Source organism: Bombina bombina, chromosome 4 (genome assembly GCF_027579735.1).
Source record: "Bombina bombina isolate aBomBom1 chromosome 4, aBomBom1.pri, whole genome shotgun sequence".
In the NCBI taxonomy this organism is placed as follows: Eukaryota; Metazoa; Chordata; class Amphibia; order Anura; family Bombinatoridae; genus Bombina; species Bombina bombina.
The window spans coordinates 527,888,323-527,914,947 of NC_069502.1; the positions used below are offsets into that span (position 1 = coordinate 527,888,323).

The 26,625-nt window shown below is 43.6% G+C and overlaps 1 protein-coding gene across 3 annotated transcripts in view; it reads left to right on the forward strand.

The window, feature by feature from the left end:
• Positions 1 to 26,625, forward strand: part of SENP6 (SUMO specific peptidase 6) — a 611,027-nt gene that overhangs the window by 108,581 nt on the left and 475,821 nt on the right. The window lies entirely within an intron of this gene.

Sequence of the window (26,625 nt, forward strand, 5' to 3'; positions counted from 1 at the left end):
TGTTTGTGTTTGATAGTTTTGAAATAGGGTCTATAACTTTGCTCTAGCTTTATGTTTTTCTTTTTTCCCCCCTATGGCTACCTCCATATATTCTAAGTGTTTCATGTGGCTGGATGTTCCCTTGGTTGAAGGCCTTTGAAATAAAATAAAATCTATTTCTCCAACATAGGTGTGTCCGGTCCACGGCGTCATCCTTACTTGTGGGATATTCTCCTCCCCAACAGGAAATGGCAAAGAGCCCAGCAAAGCTGGTCACATGATCCCTCCTAGGCTCCGCCTTCCCCAGTCATTCTCTTTGCCGTTGTACAGGCAACATCTCCACGGAGATGGCTTAGAGTTTTTTAGTGTTTAACTGTAGTTTTTATTATTCAATCAAGAGTTTGTTATTTTAAAATAGTGCTGGTATGTACTATTTACTCTGAAACAGAAAAGAGATGAAGATTTCTGTTTGTAAGAGGAAAATGATTTTAGCAACCGTTACTAAAATCGATGGCTGTTTCCACACAGGACTGTTGAGAGGAATTAACTTCAGTTGGGGGAACAGTGAGCAGACTTTTGCTGCTTGAGGTATGACACATTCTAACAAGACGATGTAATGCTGGAAGCTGTCATTTTCCCTATGGGATCCGGTAAGCCATTTTTATTACAGAAAGAAAAAAAGGGCTTCACAAGGGCTTTTAAGACTGTAGACATTTTCTGGGCTAAATCGATTTATATATAAGCATATTTTATACTCCATAGCCTTGAGGAATTATTTTTATCTTGGGAATTATGTAAAATAACCGGCAGGCACTGTATTGGACACCTTATTCTCTAGGGGCTTTCCCTAATCATAGGCAGAGTCTCATTTTCGCGCCTCTATTGCGCACTTGTTTTTGGGAAGCATGACATGCAGATGCATGTGTGAGGAGCTCTGATACATAGAAAAGACTTTCTGAAGGCGTCATTTGGTATCGTATTCCCCTTTGGGCTTGGTTGGGTCTCAGCAAAGCAGATACCAGGGACTGTAAAGGGGTTAAATATAAAAACGGCTCCGGTTCCGTTATTTTAAGGGTTAAAGCTTCCAAATTTGGTGTGCAATACTTTTAAGGCTTTAAGACACTGTGGTGAAATTTTGGTGAATTTTGAACAATTCCTTCATACTTTTTCACAATTGCAGTAATAAAGTGTGTTCAGTTTAAAATTTAAAGTGACAGTAACGGTTTATTTTAAAACGTTTTTTTGTACTTTGTTATCAAGTTTATGCCTGTTTAACATGTCTGAACTACCAGATAGACTGTGTTCTGAATGTGGGGAAGCCAAGGTTCCTTCTCATTTAAATAGATGTGATTTATGTGACACAAAATTTAGAGAAAATGATGCCCAAGATGATTCCTCAAGTGAGGGGAGTAAGCATGGTACTGCATCATCCCCTCCTTCGTCTACACCAGTCTTGCCCACACAGGAGGCCCCTAGTACATCTAGTGCGCCAATACTCCTTACTATGCAACAATTAACGGCTGTAATGGATAATTCTATCAAAAACATTTTAGCCAAAATGCCCACTTATCAGCGAAAGCGCGACTGCTCTGTTTTAGAAAATACTGAAGAGCATGAGGACGCTGATGATATTGGTTCTGAAGTGCCCCTACACCAGTCTGAGGGGGCCAGGGAGGTTTTGTCTGAGGGAGAAATTTCAGATTCAGGGAAAATTTCTCAACAAGCTGAACCTGATGTGATTACATTTAAATTTAAATTGGAGCATCTCCGCGCTCTGCTTAAGGAGGTGTTATCTACTCTGGATGATTGTGAGAATTTGGTCATTCCAGAGAAATTATGTAAAATGGACAAGTTCCTAGAGGTCCCGGGGCCCCCCGAAGCTTTTCCTATACCCAAGCGGGTGGCGGACATTGTAAATAAAGAATGGGAAAGGCCCGGTATACCTTTCGTCCCTCCCCCCATATTTAAAAACTTGTTTCCTATGGTCAACCCCAGAAAGGACTTATGGCAGACAGTCCCCAAGGTCGAGGGGGCGGTTTCTACTCTAAACAAACGCACCACTATACCCATAGAAGATAGTTGTGCTTTCAAAGATCCTATGGATAAAAAATTAGAAGGTTTGCTTAAAAAGATGTTTGTTCAGCAAGGTTACCTTCTACAACCAATTTCATGCATTGTTCCTGTCACTACAGCAGCGTGTTTCTGGTTCGATGAACTAGAAAAGGCGCTCAATAATAATTCTTCTTCTTATGAGGAGATTATGGACAGAATTCATGCTCTCAAATTGGCTAATTCTTTCACCCTAGACGCCACTTTGCAATTGGCTAGGTTAGCGGCGAAAAATTCTGGTTTTGCTATTGTGGCGCGCAGAGCGCTTTGGCTAAAATCTTGGTCAGCGGATGCGTCTTCCAAGAACAAATTGCTTAACATTCCTTTCAAGGGGAAAACGCTGTTTGGCCCTGACTTGAAAGAGATTATTTCTGATATCACTGGGGGCAAGGGCCACGCCCTTCCTCAGGATAGGTCTTTCAAGGCCAAAAATAAACCTAATTTTCGTCCCTTTCGCAGAAACGGACCAGCCCCAAGTGCTACGTCCTCTAAGCAAGAGGGTAATACTTCTCAAGCCAAGCCAGCCTGGAGGCCAATGCAAGGCTGGAACAAAGGAAAGCAGGCCAAGAAACCTGCCACTGCTACCAAGACAGCATGAGATGTTGGCCCCCGATCCGGGACCGGATCTGGTGGGGGGCAGACTCTCTCTCTTCGCTCAGGCATGGGCAAGAGATGTTCTGGATCCTTGGGCGCTAGAAATAGTCTCCCAAGGTTATCTTCTGGAATTCAAGGGGCTTCCCCCAAGGCGGAGGTTCCACAGGTCTCAATTGTCTTCAGACCACATAAAAAAACAGGCATTCTTACATTGTGTAGAAGACCTGTTAAAAATGGGAGTGATTCATCCTGTTCCATTAGTAGAACAAGGGATGGGGTTCTACTCCAATCTGTTCGTAGTTCCCAAAAAGGAGGGAACATTCAGACCAATCTTAGATCTCAAGATCCTAAACAAGTTTCTCAAGGTTCCATCGTTCAAAATGGAAACCATTCGAACAATTCTTCCTTCCATCCAGGAAGGTCAATTCATGACCACGGTGGATTTAAAGGATGCGTATCTACATATTCCTATCCACAAGGAACATCATCGGTTCCTAAGGTTCGCATTCCTGGACAAGCATTACCAGTTTGTGGCACTTCCGTTCGGATTAGCCACTGCTCCAAGAATTTTCACAAAGGTACTAGGGTCCCTTCTAGCGGTGCTAAGACCAAGGGGCATTGCAGTAGTACCTTACTTGGACGACATTCTGATTCAAGCGTCGTCCCTTCCACAAGCAAAGGCCCACACGGACATTGTCCTGGCCTTTCTCAGATCTCACGGGTGGAAAGTGAACGTAGAAAAAAGTTCTCTATCTCCGTCAACAAAGGTTCCCTTCTTGGGAACAATAATAGACTCTTTAGAAATGAGGATTTTTCTGACAGAGGCCAGAAAATCAAAACTTCTAAACTCTTGTCAAATACTTCATTCTGTTCCTCTTCCTTGCATGGAAGTAATAGGTTTGATGGTAGCGGCAATGGACATAGTTCCTTTTGCGCGAATTCATCTAAGACCATTACAACTGTGCTTGCTCAGTCAGTGGAATGGGGACTATACAGACTTGTCTCCGACGATACAAGTAGATCAGAGGACCAGAGATTCACTCAGTTGGTGGCTGTCCCTGGACAACCTGTCACAGGGGATGAGCTTCCGCAGACCAGAGTGGGTCATTGTCACGACCGACGCCAGTCTAGTGGGCTGGGGCGCGGTCTGGGGACCCCTGAAAGCGCAGGGTCTTTGGTCTCGGGAAGAATCTACTCTCCCGATAAATATTCTGGAACTGAGAGCGATTTTCAATGCTCTCAAGGCTTGGCCTCAGCTAGCAAAGACCAAGTTCATACGGTTTCAATCAGACAACATGACGACTGTTGCGTACATCAACCATCAGGGGGGAACAAGGAGTTCCCTGGCGATGGAAGAAGTGACCAAAATCATTCAATGGGCGGAGACTCACTCCTGCCACTTGTCTGCAATCCACATTCCAGGAGTGGAAAACTGGGAAGCGGATTTTCTGAGTCGTCAGACATTTCATCCGGGGGAGTGGGAACTCCATCCGGAAATCTTTGCCCAAATCACTCAACTGTGGGGCATTCCAGACATGGATCTGACGGCCTCTCGTCAGAACTTCAAGGTTCCTTGCTACGGGTCCAGATCCAGGGATCCCAAGGCGACTCTAGTAGATGCACTAGTAGCACCTTGGACCTTCAAACTAGCTTATGCATTCCCGCCGTTTCCTCTCATCCCCAGGCTGGTAGCCAGGATCAATCAGGAGAGGGCATCGGTGATCTTGATAGCTCCTGCGTGGCCACGCAGGACCTGGTATGCAGACCTGGTGAATATGTCATCGGCTCCACCATGGAAGCTACCTTTGAGACGAGACCTTCTTGTTCAAGGTCCGTTCGAACATCCGAATCTGGTCTCACTCCAACTGACTGCTTGGAGATTGAACGCTTGATCTTATCTAAGCGAGGGTTCTCAGATTCTGTCATTGATACTCTTGTTCAGGCCAGAAAGCCTGTAACTAGAAAAATCTACCACAAAATATGGAAAAAATATATCTATTGGTGTGAATCTAAAGGATTCCCTTGGGACAAGATAAAAATTCCTAAGATTCTATCCTTTCTTCAAGAGGGTTTGGAGAAAGGATTATCTGCAAGTTCTTTGAAAGTACAGATTTCTGCCTTGTCTGTGTTACTTCACAAAAAGCTGGCAGCTGTGCCAGATGTTCAAGCCTTTGTTCAGGCTCTGGTTAGAATCAAGCCTGTTTACAAACCTTTGACTCCTCCTTGGAGTCTCAATTTAGTTCTTTCAGTTCTTCAGGGGGTTCCGTTTGAACCCTTACATTCCGTTGATATTAAGTTATTATCTTGGAAAGTTTTGTTTTTGGTTGCAATTTCTTCTGCTAGAAGAGTTTCAGAATTATCTGCTCTGCAGTGTTCTCCTCCTTATCTGGTGTTCCATGCAGATAAGGTAGTTCTGCGTACTAAACCTGGTTTTCTTCCGAAAGTTGTTTCTAACAAAAACATTAACCAGGAGATAGTCGTGCCTTCTTTGTGTCCGAATCCAGTTTCAAGGAAGGAACGTTTGTTGCACAATTTGGATGTAGTTCGTGCTCTAAAATTCTATTTAGATGCTACAAAGGATTTTAGACAAACATCTTCCTTGTTTGTTGTTTATTCCGGTAAAAGGAGAGGTCAAAAAGCAACTTCTACCTCTCTCTTTTTGGATTAAAAGCATCATCAGATTGGCTTACGAGACTGCCGGACGGCAGCCTCCTGAAAGAATCACAGCTCATTCCACTAGGGCTGTGGCTTCCACATGGGCCTTCAAGAACGAGGCTTCTGTTGATCAGATATGTAAGGCAGCGACTTGGTCTTCACTGCACACTTTTACTAAATTTTACAAGTTTGATACTTTTGCTTCTTCTGAGGCTATTTTTGGGAGAAAGGTTTTGCAAGCCGTGGTGCCTTCCATCTAGGTGACCTGATTTGCTCCCTCCCTTCATCCGTGTCCTAAAGCTTTGGTATTGGTTCCCACAAGTAAGGATGACGCCGTGGACCGGACACACCTATGTTGGAGAAAACAGAATTTATGTTTACCTGATAAATTACTTTCTCCAACGGTGTGTCCGGTCCACGGCCCGCCCTGGTTTTTTAATCAGGTCTGATAATTTATTTTCTTTAACTACAGTCACCACGGTATCATATGATTTCTCCTATGCAAATATTCCTCCTTTACGTCGGTCGAATGACTGGGGAAGGCGGAGCCTAGGAGGGATCATGTGACCAGCTTTGCTGGGCTCTTTGCCATTTCCTGTTGGGGAGGAGAATATCCCACAAGTAAGGATGACGCCGTGGACCGGACACACCGTTGGAGAAAGTAATTTATCAGGTAAACATAAATTCTGTTTTCTCCAACATAGGTGTGTCCGGTCCACGGCGTCATCCTTACTTGTGGGATATTCTCCTCCCCAACAGGAAATGGCAAAGAGCCCAGCAAAGCTGGTCACATGATCCCTCCTAGGCTCCGCCTTCCCCAGTCATTCTCTTTGCCGTTGCACAGGCAACATCTCCACGGAGATGGCTTAGAGTTTTTTTGGTGTTTAAATGTAGTTTTATTCTTCAATCAAGAGAGACATCACTGGGGGAAAGGGCCACGCCCTTCCTCAGGATAGGTCTTTTAAGGCTAAAAATAAAACAAATTTTCGTCCCTTTCGCAGAAACGGACCAGCCTCAAATTCTACATCCTCTAAGCAAGAGGGTAATTCTTCTCAAACCAAGCCAGCCTGGAGACCAATGCAAGGCTGGAACAAAGGTAAGCAGGCCAAGAAGCCTGCTACCGCTACTAAAACAGCATGAGATGTTGGCCCCCGATCCGGGACCGGATCTGGTGGGGGGCAGACTCTCTCTCTTCGCTCAGGCTTGGGCAAGAGATGTTCAGGATCCTTGGGCGCTAGAAATAGTTTCTCAAGGTTATCTCCTGGAATTCAAGGAACTACCCCCAAGGGGAAGGTTCCACAGGTCTCAATTGTCTTCAGACCAAATAAAAAGACAGGCATTCTTACATTGTGTAGAAGACATGTTAAAAATGGGAGTGATTCATCCTGTTCCATTAGGAGAACAAGGGATGGGGTTTTACTCCAATCTGTTCATAGTTCCCAAAAAAGAGGGAACATTCAGGCCAATTTTGGATCTCAAGATCCTAAACAAATTTCTCAGGGTTCCATCGTTCAAAATGGAAACCATTCGGACAATTCTTCCTACCATCCAGGAAGGTCAATTCATGACCACGGTGGATTTAAAGGATGCGTATCTACATATTCCTATCCACAAGGAACATCATCGGTTCCTAAGGTTCGCCTTTCTGGACAAGCATTACCAGTTTGTGGCACTTCCATTCGGATTAGCCACTGCTCCAAGAATTTTCACAAAGGTACTAGGGTCCCTTCTAGCGGTGCTAAGGCCAAGGGGCATTGCAGTAGTACCTTACTTGGACGACATACTGATTCAAGCGTCGTCTCTGCCACAAGCAAAGGCTCATACGGACATTGTCCTAGCCTTTCTCAGATCTCACGGGTGGAAAGTGAACGTAGAAAAAAGTTCTCTATTCCCGTCAACAAGAGTTCCCTTCTTGGGAACAATAATAGACTCCTTAGAAATGAAGATTTTTCTGACAGAGGCCAGAAAATCAAAACTTCTAAGCTCTTGTCAAGTACTTCATTCTGTTCTTCTTCCTTCCATAGCGCAGTGCATGGAAGTAATAGGTTTGATGGTTGCGGCAATGGACATAGTTCCTTTTGCGGGAATTCATCTAAGACCATTACAACTGTGCATGCTCAGACAGTGGAATGGGGATTATACAGACTTGTCCCCGACGATCCAAGTAGATCAGAGGACCAGAGATTCACTCCGTTGGTGGCTGACCCTGGACAACCTGTCTCAAGGGATGAGCTTCCGCAGACCAGAGTGGGTCATTATCACGACCGACGCCAGTCTGGTGGGCTGGGGCGCGGTCTGGAAACCCCTGAAAGCTCAGGGTCTATGGTCTCGGGAAGAATCTCTTCTCCCGATAAACATTCTGGAACTGAGAGCGATATTCAATGCTCTCAAGGCTTGGCCTCAACTAGCAAAGGCCAAATTCATAAGGTTTCAATCAGACAACATGACGACTGTTGCATATATCAACCATCAGGGGGGAACAAGGAGTTCCCTGGCGATGGAAGAAGTGACCAAAGTAATTCAATGGGCGGAGATTCACTCCTGCCACTTGTCTGCAATCCACATCCCAGGAGTGGAAAATTGGGAAGCGGATTTTCTGAGTCGTCAGACATTTCATCCGGGGGAGTGGGAACTCCATCCGGAAATCTTTGCCCACATAACTCAATTATGGGGCATTCCAGACATGGATCTGATGGCGTCTCGTCAGAACTTCAAGGTTCCTTGCTACGGGTCCAGATCCAGGGATCCCAAGGCGACTCTAGTAGATGCACTAGTAGCGCCCTGGACCTTCAACCTAGCTTATGTATTCCCACCGTTTCCTCTCATTCCCAGGCTGGTAGCCAGGATCAATCAGGAGAGGGCTTCGGTGATCTTGATAGCTCCTGCATGGCCACGCAGAACTTGGTATGCAGACCTGGTGAATATGTCATCGGCTCTACCATGGAAGCTACCTTTGAGACGGGACCTTCTTGTTCAAGGTCCGTTCGAACATCCGAATCTGGCCTCACTCCAACTGACTGCTTGGAGATTGAACGCTTGATTTTATCAAAGCGTGGGTTCTCAGATTCTGTCATTGATACTCTTATTCAGGCTAGAAAGCCTGTAACTAGAAAAATTTACCATAAAGTATGGAAAAAATATATCTGTTGGTGCGAATCTAAAGGATTCCCATGGAACAAGATAAAAATTCCTAAGATTCTATCCTTTCTACAAGAGGGTTTGGAGAAAGGATTATCTGCAAGTTCTTTGAAGGGACAGATTTCTGCTTTATCTGTTTTACTTCACAAAAAGCTGGCGGCTGTGCCAGATGTTCAAGCTTTTGTTCAGGCTCTGGTTAGAATCAAGCCTGTTTACAAGCCTTTGACTCCTCCTTGGAGTCTCAATTTAGTTCTTTCAGTTCTTCAAGGGGTTCCGTTTGAACCCTTACATTCCGTAGATATTAAGTTATTATCTTGGAAAGTTTTGTTTTTGGTTGCAATTTCTTCTGCTAGAAGAGTTTCAGAGTTATCTGCTCTGCAGTGTTCTCCTCCTTATCTGGTGTTCCATGCAGATAAGGTGGTTTTGCGTACTAAACCTGGTTTTCTTCCGAAAGTTGTTTCTAACAAAAATATTAACCAGGAGATAGTTGTGCCTTCTTTGTGTCCGAATCCAGTTTCAAAGAAGGAACGTTTGTTGCACAATTTGGATGTAGTTCGTGCTCTAAAATTCTATTTAGAGGCTACAAAGGATTTCAGACAAACATCTTCCTTGTTTGTTGTTTATTCTGGTAAAAGGAGAGGTCAAAAAGCAACTTCTACCTCTCTCTCTTTTTGGCTTAAAAGCATCATCCGATTGGCTTATGAGACTGCCGGACGGCAGCCTCCTGAAAGAATCACAGCTCACTCCACTAGGGCTGTGGCTTCCACATGGGCCTTCAAGAACGAGGCTTCTGTTGATCAGATATGTAGGGCAGCGACTTGGTCTTCACTGCACACTTTTACCAAATTTTACAAATTTGATACTTTTGCTTCTTCGGAGGCTGTTTTTGGGAGAAAGGTTTTGCAAGCCGTGGTGCCTTCCATCTAGGTGACCTGATTTGCTCCCTCCCATCATCCGTGTCCTAAAGCTTTGGTATTGGTTCCCACAAGTAAGGATGACGCCGTGGACCGGACACACCTATGTTGGAGAAAACAGAATTTATGCTTACCTGATAAATTACTTTCTCCAACGGTGTGTCCGGTCCACGGCCCGCCCTGGTTTTTTAATCAGGTCTGATGAATTATTTTCTCTAACTACAGTCACCACGGTATCATATGATTTCTCCTATGCATATTCCTCCTTTACGTCGGTCGAATGACTGGGGAAGGCGGAGCCTAGGAGGGATCATGTGACCAGCTTTGCTGGGCTCTTTGCCATTTCCTGTTGGGGAGGAGAATATCCCACAAGTAAGGATGACGCCGTGGACCGGACACACCGTTTGAGAAAGTAATTTATCAGGTAAGCATAAATTCTGTTTTCCTTTACATCCCATGTTAGATCTCCACTCGGTCTCTCTCCCATGAGTCTTTTACATCAGTTACATATCTCAACAGGATGGTGACCCTAATTGTTTATCCCATAGTTTGATTTTGTTGTTTCAGACTGTGTCTTGGTGACTGGCTTCTAAGAGAGGGTGTGCCAGTTTTCTCTCAAAGGGACAATAAACACCATGTCATTTTAAAAACATTTTCTCCAGTCTTCCTGTATATTAACATATCAGCATAAGCTGACTATGATTTTATACATTAACTCTTTGCCACTGACGTGTTAACAAATTGCATCAGCAGAAATAAAAAGTTAGAAAGATATGTGGCAAGGTTAGGCTTGTGAAGCCTGTCATGTTCTTTTTTTAGTTTTCAGGACTGGAAAATTAGCATTTTTTAGATTTAAATTACAGGAAGGGGGGAATAAACATTACAATTTGCTTTCATTATTTTACTATACACAGTTAAGCATTTTATATTACACTATTAGTGTATTTTTCTAAAAGCCTAGAGCCCCTATTTATCTTAGAATTATACACGGGGCCAGAGGCAGAACTTTTCTTCACTTTTTGCGATGACATTTTTTTTGTGAAAATATTTCTGCAGGTCATTTTAAAATAAAATACAATTTTAAATTAAGTAGTTACACTAAATAACCAGCTCAGTTGCGCTTTATTGATTTAACTAGAGAGTAAAGTATTTTTTTTTAAGTTTTATAATCTAGTGCTGCAGTTGAAAATTGCATTGCAAATTAGCTGCAGAAAAAAAGTCACCTAAAAAAAAACCCAACAGGAAGTGGCAAAGAGAGCACACAGCAGAGCTGTCCATATAGCTCCCCCTCTAGCTCCACCCCCCAGTCATTCTCTTTGCCGGCTCTAAGCAATCGGAAGGGTAAAGTGAATGTGGTGTTAGAGATGTAGTTTTTATTTTCTACAAGCAAGAGTTTGTTATTTTAAATGGTACCGGTGTGTACTATTTACTCTCTAGCAGAAAGGGGATGAAGATTTCTGCAGGGAGGAAGATGATTTTAGCATGTTGTAACTAAAATCCACTGCTGTTCCCACAAAGGACTGAGGAGTGCAAGAAAACTTCAGTTGGGGGGAACGGTTTGCAGGTTAGGCTGCAATAAGGTATGTTCAGTCATTTATTTCTAGACAAGACTGTGATAATGCTAGATAAGACTGATAATATCCCCATGAGGGAAGGGTAAGCTGTATTCAGAGACTAAGTATGGAATTTCAAGCTTACATAACAGGGCTAGTTTATGCTGGTTGACACTACTTTCATGACAAACGTTTTTTATTGAAAATATCGTTTTTTTTGAGACACTTTGAAGGTTCCTTTGGGTTTCTTTCAGGGGTTGTTACCCACATGGCTATTATTAAGACACTTGGGAGTGTTTCTTTAGGCCTCACAAGCACCGTAGTGAGGTGGGAGGTGCCTAATTTTGCGCCCTAGATGCGCAGTTATATTTGACTAGAAGTTCAGGCTGTTTCACATGGAGGGTCCTGCTGCAGTTTGAGGGCCTATAAGAAGCTTTTTCCCCCACAAATCTCTTACCTAAGGGCAGGTAGGGCCACAGCAGAGCTGTGGCAAGGTGCTGAACGTTTTTAACCGTTTTTTTTGGCTTACTGTCGATCCGGTTTTGGCATTAAGGGGTTAATCGTTTTTATTGCTAGTGGTGCAATCTTACTAATGCTTTAGGTACATACTGTAAAAATTTCGAAAAGTTTGCTGCATTTTTTCACTGTTTTGCAAAATTATGTGCCTTTTTTTATCTTTTAAAAGCACAGTAACGTTTTTTTCAAAGTGTGTTTTTACTTGATTAAAGTGATTTCCAAGCCTGTTTGTTTTACTACTAGTCTGTTAAACATGTCTGGCACCAAGGAAAATCCTTGTTCAATGTGTTTAGAAGCCATGGTGGAACCCCCTCTCAGAATGTGTCACACTTGTACTGATATGTCTATACACTTTAAAGAACATATTGTTGCACTTAAAAATGTGGCCCAAGATGATTCTCAGACAAAAGGTAACGAGGTTAGCCCGTCAACCTCTCCCCAAGTGTCACAACCAGTTACGCCCGCCCAAGCGACTCATAGCACCTCTAGTGCGTCTAACTCTTTTACCTTGCAAGACTTGGCGGCAGTTATGGATAATACCCTCTGTGTTCTTATCTAAGCTGCCCGTGTTACCTGCAAAGCGTGATAGCTCTGTTTCTCTTGTTAAGTGTATCCAGTCCACGGATCATCCATTACTTGTGGGATATTCTCCTTCCCAACAGGAAGTTGCAAGAGGATCACCCACAGCAGAGCTGCTATATTGCTCCTCCCCTCACTGCCATATCCAGTCATTCTCTTGCAACTCTCAACAAAGATGGACGTAGTAAGAGGAGAGTGGTGTATTATAGTTAGTTTTTTAACTTCAATCAAAAGTTTGTTATTTTTAAATGGTACCGGAGTGTACTGTTTCATCTCAGGCAGCATTAGAAGAAGAATCTGCCTGTGATTTCTATGATCTTAGCAGAAGTAACTAAGATCCACTGCCGTTCTCACATATTCTGAGGAGTGTGGTAACTTCAGAGGGGGAATGGCGTGCAGGTTTTCCTGCAATAAGGTATGTGCAGTTAATATATTTCTAGGGATGGAATTTGCTAGAAAAATGCTGCTGATACCGGATTAATGTAAGTTAAGCCTTAAATGCAGTGATAGCGACTGGTATCAGGCTTATTAACAGAGATACATAATCTTATAAAAGTGTAATATAAAACATTTGCTGGCATGTTAATCGTTTTTATATATGTTTGGTGACAAAACTTATTGGGGCCTAGTTTTTTTCCACATGGCTGGCTTGATTTTTGCCTAGAAACAGTTTCCTGAAGCTTTCCACTGTTGCAATATGAGTGGGAAGGGCCTATTTTAGTGCTTTTCTGTGCAGATAAAAATACTGACAGAGACATTCAGCTTCCCTCTGCATGATACAGGACATCTCTGAAGGGCTCAAAAGGCTTCAAAGTCGTGTTTGAGGAGGGTAACAATCACAGTAGACTGTGGCAGTTGTTGTGACTGTGTTTAAAAAACGTTTTTGTCATTTATTATTCTGTTTTTGTTATTAAGAGGTTAATCATCCATTTGCAAGTGGGTGCAATGCTCTGCTGACTTGTTACATACACTGTTAAAATTTTGTTAGTGTAACTGCCTTTTTTCACTGTTATTTCAAATTTTGTTTCTCTTAAAGGCACAGTAACATTTTTTATATTGCTTGTTAACTTGCTTTAAAGTGGTTTCCAAGCTTGCTAGTCTCATTGCTAGTCTGTACAAACATGTCTGAAACAGAGGATACTTGTTCATTATGTTTAAAAGCCATGGTGGAGCCCCATAGGAGAATGTGTACTAAATGTATTGATTTCACCTTAAACAGTAAAGATCAGTCTTTAACTATAAAAGAATTGTCACCAGAGGGGTCTGTCGAGGGGGAAGTTATGCCGACTAACTCTCCCCACGTGTCGGACCCTTCGCCTCCCGCTCAAGGGACGCACGCTAATATGGCGCCAAGTACATCAGGGACGCCCATAGCGATTACTTTGCAGGACATGGCTGCAATCATGAATAATACCCTGTCAGAGGTATTATCCAGATTGCCTGAATTGAGAGGCAAGCGCGATAGCTCTGGGGTTAGACGAGATACAGAGCGCGTAGATGCTGTAAGAGCCATGTCTGATACTGCGTCACAATATGCAGAACCTGAGGACGGAGAGCTTCAGTCTGTGGGTGACGTCTCTGAATCGGGGAGACCTGATTCAGAGATTTCTAATTTTAAATTTAAGCTTGAGAACCTCCGTGTATTGCTTGGGGAGGTATTAGCTGCTCTGAATGACTGTGACACAATTGCAGTGCCAGAGAAATTGTGTAGGCAGAATAAATACTATGCAGTGCCGGTGAGTACTGATGTTTTTCCAATACCTAAAAGGCTTACAGAAATTATTAGTAAGGAGTGGGATAGGCCCGGTGTGCCCTTTTCCCCACCTCCTATATTTAGAAAAATGTTTCCAATAGATGCCACTACACGGGACTTATGGCAGACTGTCCCTACGGTGGAGGGAGCAGTTTCTACTTTAGCAAAGCGTACCACTATCCCGGTTGAGGACAGTTGTGCTTTTTCATATCCAATGGATAAGAAATTAGTGGGTTACCTTAAGAAAATGTTTATTCAACAAGGTTTTATTTTACAGCCCCTTGCATGCATTGCGCCTGTCACTGCTGCGGCGGCATTCTGGTTTGAGGCCCTGGAAGAGGCCATCCATACAGCTCCATTGACTGAAATTGTTGACAAGCTTAGAACTCTTAAGCTAGCTAACTCATTTGTTTCTGATGCCATTGTTCTTTTGACTAAACTAACGGCTCAGAATTCCGGATTCGCCATCCAGGCGCGTAGGGCGCTATGGCTCAAATCCTGGTCAGCTGATGTGACTTCAAAGTCTAAATTACTCAACATTCCTTTCAAGGGGCAGACCTTATTCGGGCCTGGTTTGAAAGAAATTATTGCTGACATTACTGGAGGTAAGGGTCATACCCTTCCTCAGGACAGGGCCAAATCAAAGGCCAAACAGTCTAATTTTCGTGCCTTTCGAAATTTCAAGGCAGGTGCAGCATCAACTTCCTCTGCTTCAAAACAAGAGGGAACTTTTGCTCAATCCAAGCAGGCCTGGAAACCTAACCAGTCCTGGAACAAGGGCAAGCAGGCCAGAAAGCCTGCTGCTGCCTCTAAGACAGCATGAAGGAGCTGCCCCCTATCCGACAACGGATCTAGTAGGGGGCAGATTCTCTCTCTTCGCCCAGGCGTGGGCAAGAGATGTTCAGGATCCCTGGGCGTTGGAGATCATATCTCAGGGATATCTTCTGGACTTCAAAGATTCTCCTCCACAAGGGAGATTTCACCTTTCAAGATTATCTGCAAACCAGATAAAGAAAGAGGCATTCCTAAGCTGCGTACAAGATCTCCTTGTAATGGGAGTGATCCATCCAGTTCCGCAGACGGAACAAGGACAGGGGTTTTATTCAAATCTGTTTGTGGTTCCCAAAAAAGAGGGAACCTTCAGACCAATTTTGGATTTAAAGATCCTAAACAAATTCCTCAGAGTTCCGTCATTCAAGATGGAAACTATTCGAACCATTTTACCCATGATCCAAGAGGGTCATTACATGACCACAGTGGACTTAAAGGATGCCTACCTTCACATTCCGATTCACAAGAATCATCCTCAGTTCCTGAGGTTTGCCTTTCTAGACAGGCATTACCAATTTGTAGCTCTTCCATTCGGGTTGGCTACAGCCCCAAGAATTTTTACAAAGGTTCTGGGCTCACTTCTGGCGGTCCTAAGACCGCGAGGCATAGCGGTGGCTCCTTACCTGGACGATATCCTGATACAGGCGTCAAGCTTTCAAATTGCCAAATCTCATACAGAGATAGTTCTGGCATTCCTGAGGTCGCATGGGTGGAAAGTGAACGAAGAAAAGAGTTCTCTATCTCCTCTCACGAGGGTTTCCTTCCTAGGGACTCTAATGGATTCTGTAGAAATGAAAATTTACCTGACTGAGTCCAGGTTATCAAAACTTCTAAATGCTTGCCGTGTTCTTCACTCCATTCCGCGCCCCACGGTGGCTCAGTGCATGGAAGTAATCGGCTTAATGGTAGCGGCGATGGACATAGTGCCATTCGCGCGCCTGCATCTCAGACCGCTGCAATTATGCATGCTCAGTCAGTGGAATGGGGATTACACAGATTTGTCCCCTCTACTAAATCTGGATCAGGAAACCAGAGATTCTCTTCTCTGGTGGTTATCTCGGGCCCATCTGTCCAAGGGTATGACCTTTCGCAGACCAGATTGGACAATTGTAACAACAGATGCCAGCCTTCTAGGTTGGGGTGCAGTCTGGAACTCCCTGAAGGCTCAGGGTTCATGGACTCAGGAGGAGAAGCTCCTCCCAATATATATTCTGGAGTTAAGAGCAATATTCAATGCTCTTCTGGCTTGGCCTCAGCTAGCAACACTGAGGTTCATCAGATTTCAGTCGGACAACATCACGACTGTGGCTTACATCAACCATCAAGGGGGAACCAGGAGTTCCCTAGCGATGTCAGAAGTCTCCAAGATAATTCGCCGGGCAGAGACTCACTCTTGCCACCTGTCAGCGATCCATATCCCAGGTGTAGAGAACTGGGAGGCGGATTTTCTAAGTCGTCAGACTTTTCATCTGGGGGAATTGGAACTCCATCCGAAGGTGTTTGCTCAATTGGTTCTCCGTTGGGGCAAACCAGAATTGGATCTCATGGCGTCTCGCCAGAACGCCAAGCTTCCTTGTTACGGATCCAAGTCCAGGGACCCAGAAGCGGCACTGATAGATGCTCTAGCAGCGCCTTGGTTCTTCAACCTGGCTTATGAGTTTCCACCGTTTCCTCTGCTCCCTCGTCTGATTGCCAAAATCAAACAGGAAAGAGCATCGGTGATATTGATAGCGCCTGCGTGGCCACGCAGGACCTGGTATGCAGACCTAGTGGAAATGTCATCCTTTCCACCATGGACTCTGCCTCTGAGACAAGACCTTCTAATACAAGGTCCTTTCAATCATCCGAATCTACTTTCTCTGAGACTGACTGCATGGAGATTGAACGCTTGATCCTATCAAAGCGTGGCTTCTCCGAGTCAGTAATTGATACCTTAATACAGGCACGAAAGCCTGTCACCAGAAAAATTTACCACAAGATATGGTGTAAATAACTTCATTGGTGTGAATCCAAGAATTACTCATGGAGTAGGGTTAGGATTCCTAGGATATTGTCCTTCCTCCAAGAGGGTTTGGACAAAGGATTATCAGCTAGTTCTTTAAAGGGACAGATTTCTGCTCTGTCTATTCTTTTACACAAGCGTCTGGCAGAAGTTCCAGACGTTCAGGCATTTTGTCAGGCTTTAGTTAGAATTAAGCCTGTGTTTAAACCTGTTGCTCCTTCATGGAGCTTAAACTTGGTTCTTAAAGTTCTTCAAGGGGTTCCGTTTGAACCCCTTCATTCTATTGATATCAAACTTCTTTCATGGAAAGTTCTTTTTCTGATGGCTATTTCCTCGGCTCGAAGAGTCTCTGAGCTATCTGTCTTACAATGTGATTCTCCTTATCTGATCTTTCATTCAGATAAAGTTGTTCTGCGTACAAAACCTGGGTTTTTACCTAAGGTGGTTTCTAACAAGAATATCAATCAAGAGATTGTTGTTCCATCATTATGTCCTAATCCTTCTTCAAAGAAGGAACGTCTTTTGCATAATCTAGACGTAGTCCGTGCCTTGAAGTTTTACTTACAGGCTACTAAAGATTTTCGCCAAACATCTAACCTGTTTGTTGTTTACTCTGGACAGAGGAGAGGTCAGAAGGCCTCGGCAACCTCTCTTTCTTTTTGGCTTCGGAGTATAATCCGTTTAGCCTATGAGACTGCTGGACAGCAGCCTCCTGAAAGGATTACAGCTCATTCTACTAGAGCTGTGGCTTCCACCTGGGCCTTTAAAAATGAGGCCTCTGTTGAACAGATTTGCAAGGCTGCAACTTGGTCTTCCCTTCATACTTTTTCCAAATTTTCCAAATTTGATACTTTTGCTTCTTCGGAGGCTGTTTTTGGGAGACAGGTTCTACAGGCAGTGGTTCCTTCCTTTTAAGTTCCTGCCTTGTCCCTCCCATCATCCGTGTACTTTAGCTTTGCTATTGGTATCCCACAAGTAATGGATGATCCGTGGACTGGATACACTTAACAAGAGAAAACATAATTTATGCTTACCTGATAAATTTATTTCTCTTGTAGTGTATCCAGTCCACGGCCCGCCCTGTCCTTTTCAGGCAGGTCTATATTTTAATTAAACTACAGTCACCACTGCACCCTATGGTTTCTCCTTTTCTCGGCTTGTTTCGGTCGAATGACTGGATATTGCAGTGAGGGGAGGAGCTATATAGGAGCTCTGCTGTGGGTGATCCTCTTGCAACTTCCTGTTGGGAAGGAGAATATCCCACAAGTAATGGATGATCCGTGGACTGGATACACTACAAGAGAAATAAATTTATCAGGTAAGCATAAATTATGTTTTTAAGAACAGATACTGAGCATTCTGACGCTTTAGTAGCCATATCCAATATACCCTCACAACGCTCTGAAATGGGGGCGAGGGATGTGCTGTCTGAGGGAGAAATTTCCGATTCAGGAAAGGTTTCTCCTCAGACAGATTCAGATACGTTGGCTTTTAAATTTAAACTAGAACACCTCCGCTTATTGCTCAGGGAGGTATTAGTTACTCTGGATTACTGCGACCCTATGGTGGTTCCAGAGAAATTGTGTAAAATGGACAAGTACCTAGAAGTTCCTGTTTACACTGATGTGTTCCCGGTCCCTAAGAGGATTGCGGGAGTGGGATAGACCAGGTATTCCCTTCGTTCCCCCTCCTGTTTTTAAGAAAATGTTCCCCATATCTGACCCCATGCGGGACTCGTGGCCTACGGTCCCTAAGGTGGAGGGGGCTATTTCTTCACTTGCTAAATGCACAACCATACCAATTGAAGACAGTTGTGCTTTTAAAGACCCTATGGATAAAAAAATTAGAGGGTTTACTTAAGAAATTTTTTGTTCAACAAGGTTTTCTTCTCCAACCAATTGCGTGCATTGTTCCTGTAACTACTGCAGCTGCTTTCTGGTTCGAGGCGCTGGAAGATGCGCTCCAGGCGGAGACCTCATATGAGGAAATTATGGACAGAATTAAGGCTCTTAAGCTGGCTAATTCTTTTATCACAGATGCCGCTTTCCAACTAGCTAAGTTAGCGGCAAAGAATTCAGGTTTCGCCATTTTAGCGCGCAGGGCGCTATGGCTAAAGTCCTGGTCGGCCGATGTGTCGTCAAAATCCAAACTCTTCAACATCCCTTTCAAAGGCAAGACCCTCTTCGGGCCGGAATTGAAAGAGATTATTTCAGAAATCACTGGGGGAAAAGGCCATGCTCTCCCTCAGGACAAGTCCTTCAAGATAAAGAACAAACAAATAGTTTTCGTTCCTTTCGGAATTTCAGGAGCGGTCCCGCTTCATCCTCCCCTGCTGCAAAGCAAGAGGGTAATGCTTCACAACCCGGGTCATCCTGGAAACCTTGCCAGGGCTGGAACAAGGGTAAACAGGCCAAGAAGCCTGCAGCTGCCTCCAAGACAGCATGATGGGGTAGCCCCAGATCCGGGACCGGATCTAGTAGGGGGCAGACTCTCTCTCTTCGCTCAGGCCTGGGCAAGAGACGTACACGATCCCTGGGCCTTAGAGATTGTATCCCAGTATCTTCTAGAATTCAAGGACTCCCCTCCAAGAGGAAGGTTCCACATTTCTCGTCTGTCTACACACCAGACAAAGAAAGAGGCGTTCTTACGCTGTGTAGAAGACCTACATACAATGGGAGTGATCCACCCAGTTCCAATTGCGGAACAAGGGCTGGGTTTTTACTCAAACCTGTTTGTGGTTCCCAAGAAAGAAGGAACTTTCAGACCAATCCTGGATCTCAAAATTCTAAACAAATTCCTCAGAGTCCCATCATTCAAGATGGAGACTATTCGGACAATCTTACCAATGATCCAGGAGGGTCAATATATGACCACTGTGGATCTAAAGGATGCCTATCTGCACATTCCTATCCACAAAGATCATCACCAGTTTCTCAGGTTCGCCTTTCTGGACAAGCATTACCAGTTTGTGGCTCTTCCTTTCGGGTTGGCCACTGCTCCCAGAATTTTCACAAAGGTGCTAGGGTCCCTCCTGGCGGTTCTAAGACCGCGGGGCATAGCAGTGGCGCCTTATCTAGACGACATCTTAATTCAGGCGTCGACTTTCCAAAGAGCCAAGTCTCACACAGAGATTGTATTGGCCTTTCTGAGGTCTCACGGGTGGAAGGTGAACATCAAAAAGAGTTCTCTCTCCCCCCTCACAAGAGTTTCCTTCCTAGGAACTCTAATAGACTCGGTAGAAATGAAAATTTTTCTGACGAAGGTCAGAAAGTTAAAACTCTTATCCACTTGCCGAGCCCTTCATTCCATTCCTCGGCCATCTGTAGCTCAGTGCATGGAGACAATCGGACTAATGGTAGCGGCAATGGACATAGTCCCTTTTGCACGGATACACCTCAGACCACTGCAACTATGCATGCTGAAACAGTGGAATGGGGATTATGCAGATTTGTCTCCTCAAATACAGCTGGACCAGGGGACCAGAGATTCTCTTCTCTGGTGGTTGTCTCAGGATCACCTGTCTCAGGGAATGTGTTTCCGCAGACCAGAGTGGATCATCGTATTGACCGACGCCAGTCTGTTGGGCTGGGGTGCAGTCTGGGACTCCCTGAAAGCTCAGGGCTTATGGTCTCGGGAAGAAGCTCTTCTCCCGATAAACATTCTGGAACTGAGGGCGATATTCAACGCGCTTCAGGCATGGCCTCAGCTAGCTGCGGACAAATTCATCAGATTTCAGTCGGACAACATCACGACTGTAGCTTACGTCAATCATCAAGGGGGAACAAGGAGTTCCCTAGCGATGATGGAAGTAACCAAAATAATCAGGTGGGCGGAGGATCACTCTTGCCATATCTCAGCAATTCACATCCCAGGAGTAGACAACTGGGAGGCGGATTTTCTAAGTCGTCAGACTTTTCACCCGGGGGAGTGGGAACTCCACCCGGAGGTATTTGCCCAGCTGACTCCGCTATGGGGCACTCCAGAATTGGATCTGATGGCGTCCTGTCAGAACACCAAACTTCCTTTTTACGGGTCCAGGTCCCGGGATCCCCAGGCGGTGCTGATAGATGCTAGCGCCTTGGTCCTTCAATCTGGCCTATGTTTTTCCACCGTTTCCTCTCCTCCCTCGTCTGGTTGCCAGAATCAAGCAGGAGAGGGCTTCGGTGATTCTAATAGCGCCTGCGTGGCCACGCAGGACCTGGTATGCAGACCTAGTGGACATGTCATCTGTCCCTCCATGGACACTACCAATGAGGCAGGACCTTCTAATACAAGGTCCTTTCAAGCATCCAAATCTAATTTCTCTGCGTCTGACTGCATGGAGATTGAACGCCTAATTCTATCAAAGCGTGGTTTCTCTGAGTCGGTTATTGATACCCTGATTCAGGCTAGAAAGCCTGTCACCAGGAAAATCTACCATAAGATTTGGCGAAAATATCTTTTTTGGTGTGAATCCAAGGGTTACTCATGGAGTAAGATTAGGATTCCCAGGATATTGTCCTTTCTCCAAGAAGGATTGGAGAAAGGATTATCAGCTAGTTCCTTAAAAGGACAGATATCTGCTTTGTCTTTTCTTTTACACAAACGTCTGGCAGAAGTACCAGACGTTCAAGCGTTTAGTCAGGCTTTAGTCAGAATCAAGCCTGTTTATAGACCTATGGCTCTGAATTTAGTTCTTTCAGTTCTGCAAGGGGTTCCGTTTGAACCTTTACATTCCATAGATATTAAGCTTTTATCTTGGAAAGTTTTGTTTTTGGTAGCTATCTCTTCTGCTCGAAGAGTTTCAGAGTTAGATAAGGTAGTTTTGCGTACCAAACCCGGTTTTCTTCCTAAGGTTGTGTCTAATAAGAATATTAACCAGGAAATTGTTGTTCCTTCTCTGTGTCCTAATCCTTCTTCGAAGAAGGAACGTCTGTTACACAATCTTGATGTGGTTCGTGCTTTAAAGTTCTATTTACATGCAACTAAGGATTTCAGACAAATACCTTCATTGTTTATCTATTCTGGTAAGAGGAGAGGTCAGAAGGTGACTGCTACCTCTCTTTCCTTTTGGCTGAAAAGCATCATCCGTTTGGCCTATGAGACTGCTGGCCAGCAGCCTCCCGAAACAATTACTGCTCATTCTACCAGAGCAGTGGCTTCCACATGGGCTTTTAAACATGAGGCTTCTGTTGAACAGATTTGTAAGGCAGCGACTTGGTACTTTTTCCAAATTTTCCAAATTCGATACTTTTGCTTCTTCAGAGGCTATTTTTGGGAAAAGGTATTACAAGCAGTGGTGCCTTCCGTTTAAGGTACCTGTCTTGTTCCCTCCCTTCATCCGTGTCCTAAAGCTTTGGTATTGGTATCCCACAAGTAAAGGATGAATCCGTGGACTCGATACATCTTACAAGAGAAAACAGAATTTATGCTTACCTGATAAATTACTTTCTCTTGTGATGTATCGAGTCCACGGCCTGCCCTGGCTATTAAGTTAGGTAGTTTTTTTGTTTAAACTAGTCACCACTGCACCCTGTGGTTTCTCCTTTTTCTTCCTAACCTTCGGTCGAATGACTGGGGGGTGGAGCTAGAGGGGGAGCTATATGGACAGCTCTGCTGTGTGCTCTCTTTGCCACTTCCTGTTGGGATGGAGAATATCCCACAAGTAAAGGATGAATCCGTGGACTTGATACATCACAAGAGAAAGTAATTTATCAGGTAAGAATAAATTCTGTTTTTCTCTTGGTCAAACATCACAGGGTAGAAATGTAGTAATAAAAAGATGCATTGCTGACAAGAACATCTTACATTCACAAGTCACAGTTAGCGGACCGGGAAAGGCTGGGGGTGGGAGGGGTTGAACAAATCCCAGAGAGCCAGTCGTCAATAAATGCACTGCTGCTTTGCAGCGCTTCTCCATATTTGTTTTCTTCAAACAGCACTTTGCTCTGGATTCGCAGTGTTAAGGAAAACCTACACAGTGCAGCAAAGAGCATAGCGCTATTTAAAGAGAACCGTCTAAAGTGCTAACAGTTCCTGCATGTATCCTATTCTTTCTGCAGACATGCTGTATTTTCTGCGATGACATTTCCGATCACTGCAAGTTCTGCCTTGGGATAAATCCGGGGTGAATCCAAAGACCTAATGGCTGTTGAATCTATCAACCATTAAGGTGATGCTTGTTTATGCAGTGAAGGGAGTTTTATACATACTTATTTGGGTAGAGAACTAAGGGCAATTTGTGAACTTTGTATTTCATGCATGCAGAATGAGGAGCAGATTTCTTAACTTGTCTAGCTAAGACATTAGTATCTTATTGTTTCAAGAGAAAAATGTAAGAGAGCCAGATACTGTACTGATGAGCTTAGGAGGAAGTCACAAGGTTGTTATGGGTCAGATTTAATTAAGCATCTGTTGACCAATAGTGCAACGTAAGTACCTGGTATTCCTTGAATATTTTTACTAAACAGTGTCAGTATATAATTTTTGCTTTTTCACAGTCCGTAATTGGAAGGGAAGGTCTTGCATAAAGATCTACCTGAAACCTAGTTAAAGAGGCCCCCATGCATTTATGTTGATGTGCTATATTTTTTTTAATGAATTTATACTTGATACTCCACTTAATCCATGTTAAAAATGGTAATGTAAAGCTTCACTCTTCACCCCAGTTTGTCATATTTTTAGACAATTTAGTCAATTTCTCTTAATAGAAGCAGTGTGTCTATTTCCGAACTAATGCTTGGTAGAGTGGGAAATATTTGCGGGGAAATAAAAAAAATTCTGGGAAGCTCCTACCTAACTCATAGTGATGAGAAGCCATGTGCCGTACATGTTTGGATTTATGTAAGGGGCCATCCAGGCCCATTAAAAATATAAAAATATAGTATACAACCAATTCAAGGCTTTTTATAGTTTTGCAATTCTGAGAATTGTCCTGGAAGTTTTGATTTTATGGACTAACCTTCTATATATGCTGTTTTAAGATGTTTACATAATTGGCTTTTATAAAAAAAAATTTTTTTGTGTTATTTGTTATGTTGCTTATTTCTTCAGACACAACAAAATTTGGAAACTGTTTTAAAAGATTTTCTTTTAATTATATGTATTTTATTATTATTATTATTATTATTATTATTATTATTATTATTAAATATTTTTCTTTTGAACAATAATGATGATGGTCCACAGTCCTCCACAACATATGGTATATATTTCCTGCCACTTGGAGGAGGTTAGGAACCCATATCGGAGCTTCATGTGCACAGCATTTCCCTAATAGGACTTGAGCCATAACTACTCTAAGGCATCGTGTGGGAATCATCCCTAGCCTCCCCCTGTGGGACTCGGGTATTTCCTACTGCAATCCTCTGTGGTACTAGATACCTGCACTGGATGGGCTCTCTACTGTATACTTCTGCAGCTGCATTGACATGCCTGGTAAGCCAGTGAAGGGGTGCTGCGTAAAGGAAAGTAACTTAACACAGCACACAGCCCAGAGGCTATTTGTAGGTACTCTGACACAGGTACAACCTAATTCGGGGACTCAACCTGCTCTCCTCATGACACACACTTTTCTCCAACATAGGTGTGTCCGGTCCACGGCGTCATCCTTACTTGTGGGATATTCTCTTCCCCAACAGGAAATGGCAAAGAGCCCAGCAAAGCTGGTCACATGATCCCTCCTAGGCTCCGCCTTCCCCAGTCATTCTCTTTGCCGTTGCACAGGCAACATCTCCACGGAGATGGCTTAGAGTTTTTTTGGTGTTTAAATGTAGTTTTATTCTTCAATCAAGAGTTTGTTATTTTAAAATAGTGCTGGTATGTACTATTTACTCTGAAACAGAAAAGAGATGAAGATTTCTGTTTGTATGAGGAAGATGATTTTAGCAACCGTTACTAAAATCGATGGCTGTTTCCACACAGGACTGTTGAGATGAAGTATCTTCAGTTGGGGGAAACAGTGGGCAGACTTTGCTGCTTGAGGTATGACACATTTCTAACAAGACTTGGTAATGCTGGAAGCTGTCATTTTCCCTATGGGATCCGGTAAGCCATTTTCTTAGTTTTAAATATAAGAATAAAGGGCTTCACAAGGGCTTTAAAGACTGGTAGACATTTTTCTGGGCTAAAACGATTACTTTATAAACATATTTAATGCGCAGTTGTTTTTGAGAAGCAAGGCATGCAGATGCATGTGTGAGGAGCTCAGATCCACTGAAAAAGCTTATTGAAGGCGTCATTTGGTATCGTATTCCCCTCTGGGCTTGGTTGGGTCTCAGCAAAGCAGATACCAGGGACTGTATAGGGGTTAAATGTAAAAACGGCTCCGGTTCCGTTATTTTAAGAGTTAAAGCTTTCAAATTTGGTGTGCAATACTTTTAAGGTTTTAAGACACTGTGGTGAAATTTTGGTGAATTTTGAACAATTACTTCATACTTTTTCACATATTCAGTAATAAAGTGTGTTCAGTTTAAAATTTAAAGTGACAGTAACGGTTTTATTTTAAAACGTTTTTTGTGCTTTGTTATCAAGTTTATGCCTATTAACATGTCTGAACCATCAGATAGACGATGTTCTGTATGTTCGGAAGCCAAGGTTCCTCTCCATTTAAATATATGTGATGAATGTGACAAACAAAGTAGGGACAATGATGCCACTGATAATAATGTTGCCCAAAATGATTCCTTAAGTGAGGGGAGTAAGCATGGTACTGCATCATCTCCTTCTATGTCTACACCAGTCTTGCCCACTCAGGAGGTCCCTAGTTCATCTAGTGCGCCAATCCTCCTTACTATGCAACAATTAACGGCTGTAATGGATAATTCTATTAAAAACATTTTAGCCAAAATGCCCACTTATCAGCGAAAGCGCGACTGCTCTGTTTTAGATACTGAAGAGCATGAGGATGCTGATGATAATGGTTCTGACATGCCCTTACACCAGTCTAAAGGGGCCAGGGAGGTTTTGTCTGAGGGAGAAATTTCAGATTCAGGAAAAATTTCTCAACAAGCTGAACCTGACGTTATTACATTCAAATTTAAATTGGAACATCTCCGCGCTCTGCTTAAGGAGGTGTTATCTACTCTGGATGATTGTGACAATTTGGTCATTCCAGAGAAATTATGTAAGATGGACAAGTTCCTAGAGGTCCCGGTGCCCCCCGAAGCTTTTCCTATACCCAAGCGGGTGGCGGACATTGTAAATAAAGAATGGGAAAGGCCCGGCATACCTTTTGTCCCTCCCCCTATATTTAAGAAATTATTTCCTATGGTCGACCCCAGGAAGGACTTATGGCAGACAGTCCCCAAGGTCGAGGGGGCGGTTTCTACTCTAAACAAACGCACCACTATCCCTATAGAAGATAGTTGTGCTTTCAAAGATCCTATGGATAAAAAATTTGAGGGTTTTGCTTAAAAAGATGTTTGTTCAGCAAGGTTACCTTCTACAACCAATTTCATGCATTGTTCCTGTCACTACAGCAGCGTGTTTCTGGTTCGAAGAACTAGAAAAGTCGCTCAATAAAGCATCTTTTTATGAGGAGGTTATGGACAGAGTTCAAGCACTTAAATTGGCTAACTCTTTTACCTTAGACGCCACTTTGCAATTAGCTAGATTAGCGGCGAAAAATTCAGGTTTTGCTATTGTGGCGCGCAGAGCGCTTTGGCTAAAGTCTTGGTCAGCGGATGTGTCCTCCAAGAACAAATTGCTTAACATCCCTTTCAAGGGGAAAACGCTGTTTGGCCCTGACTTGAAAGAGATTATTTCAGACATCACTGGGGGAAAGGGCCACGCCCTTCCTCAGGATAGGTCTTTTAAGGCTAAAAATAAAACAAATTTTCGTCCCTTTCGCAGAAACGGACCAGCCTCAAATTCTACATCCTCTAAGCAAGAGGGTAATTCTTCTCAAACCAAGCCAGCCTGGAGACCGATGCAAGGCTGGAACAAAGGTAAGCAGGCCAAGAAGCCTGCTACCGCTACTAAAACAGCATGAGATGTTGGCCCCCGATCCGGGACCGGATCTGG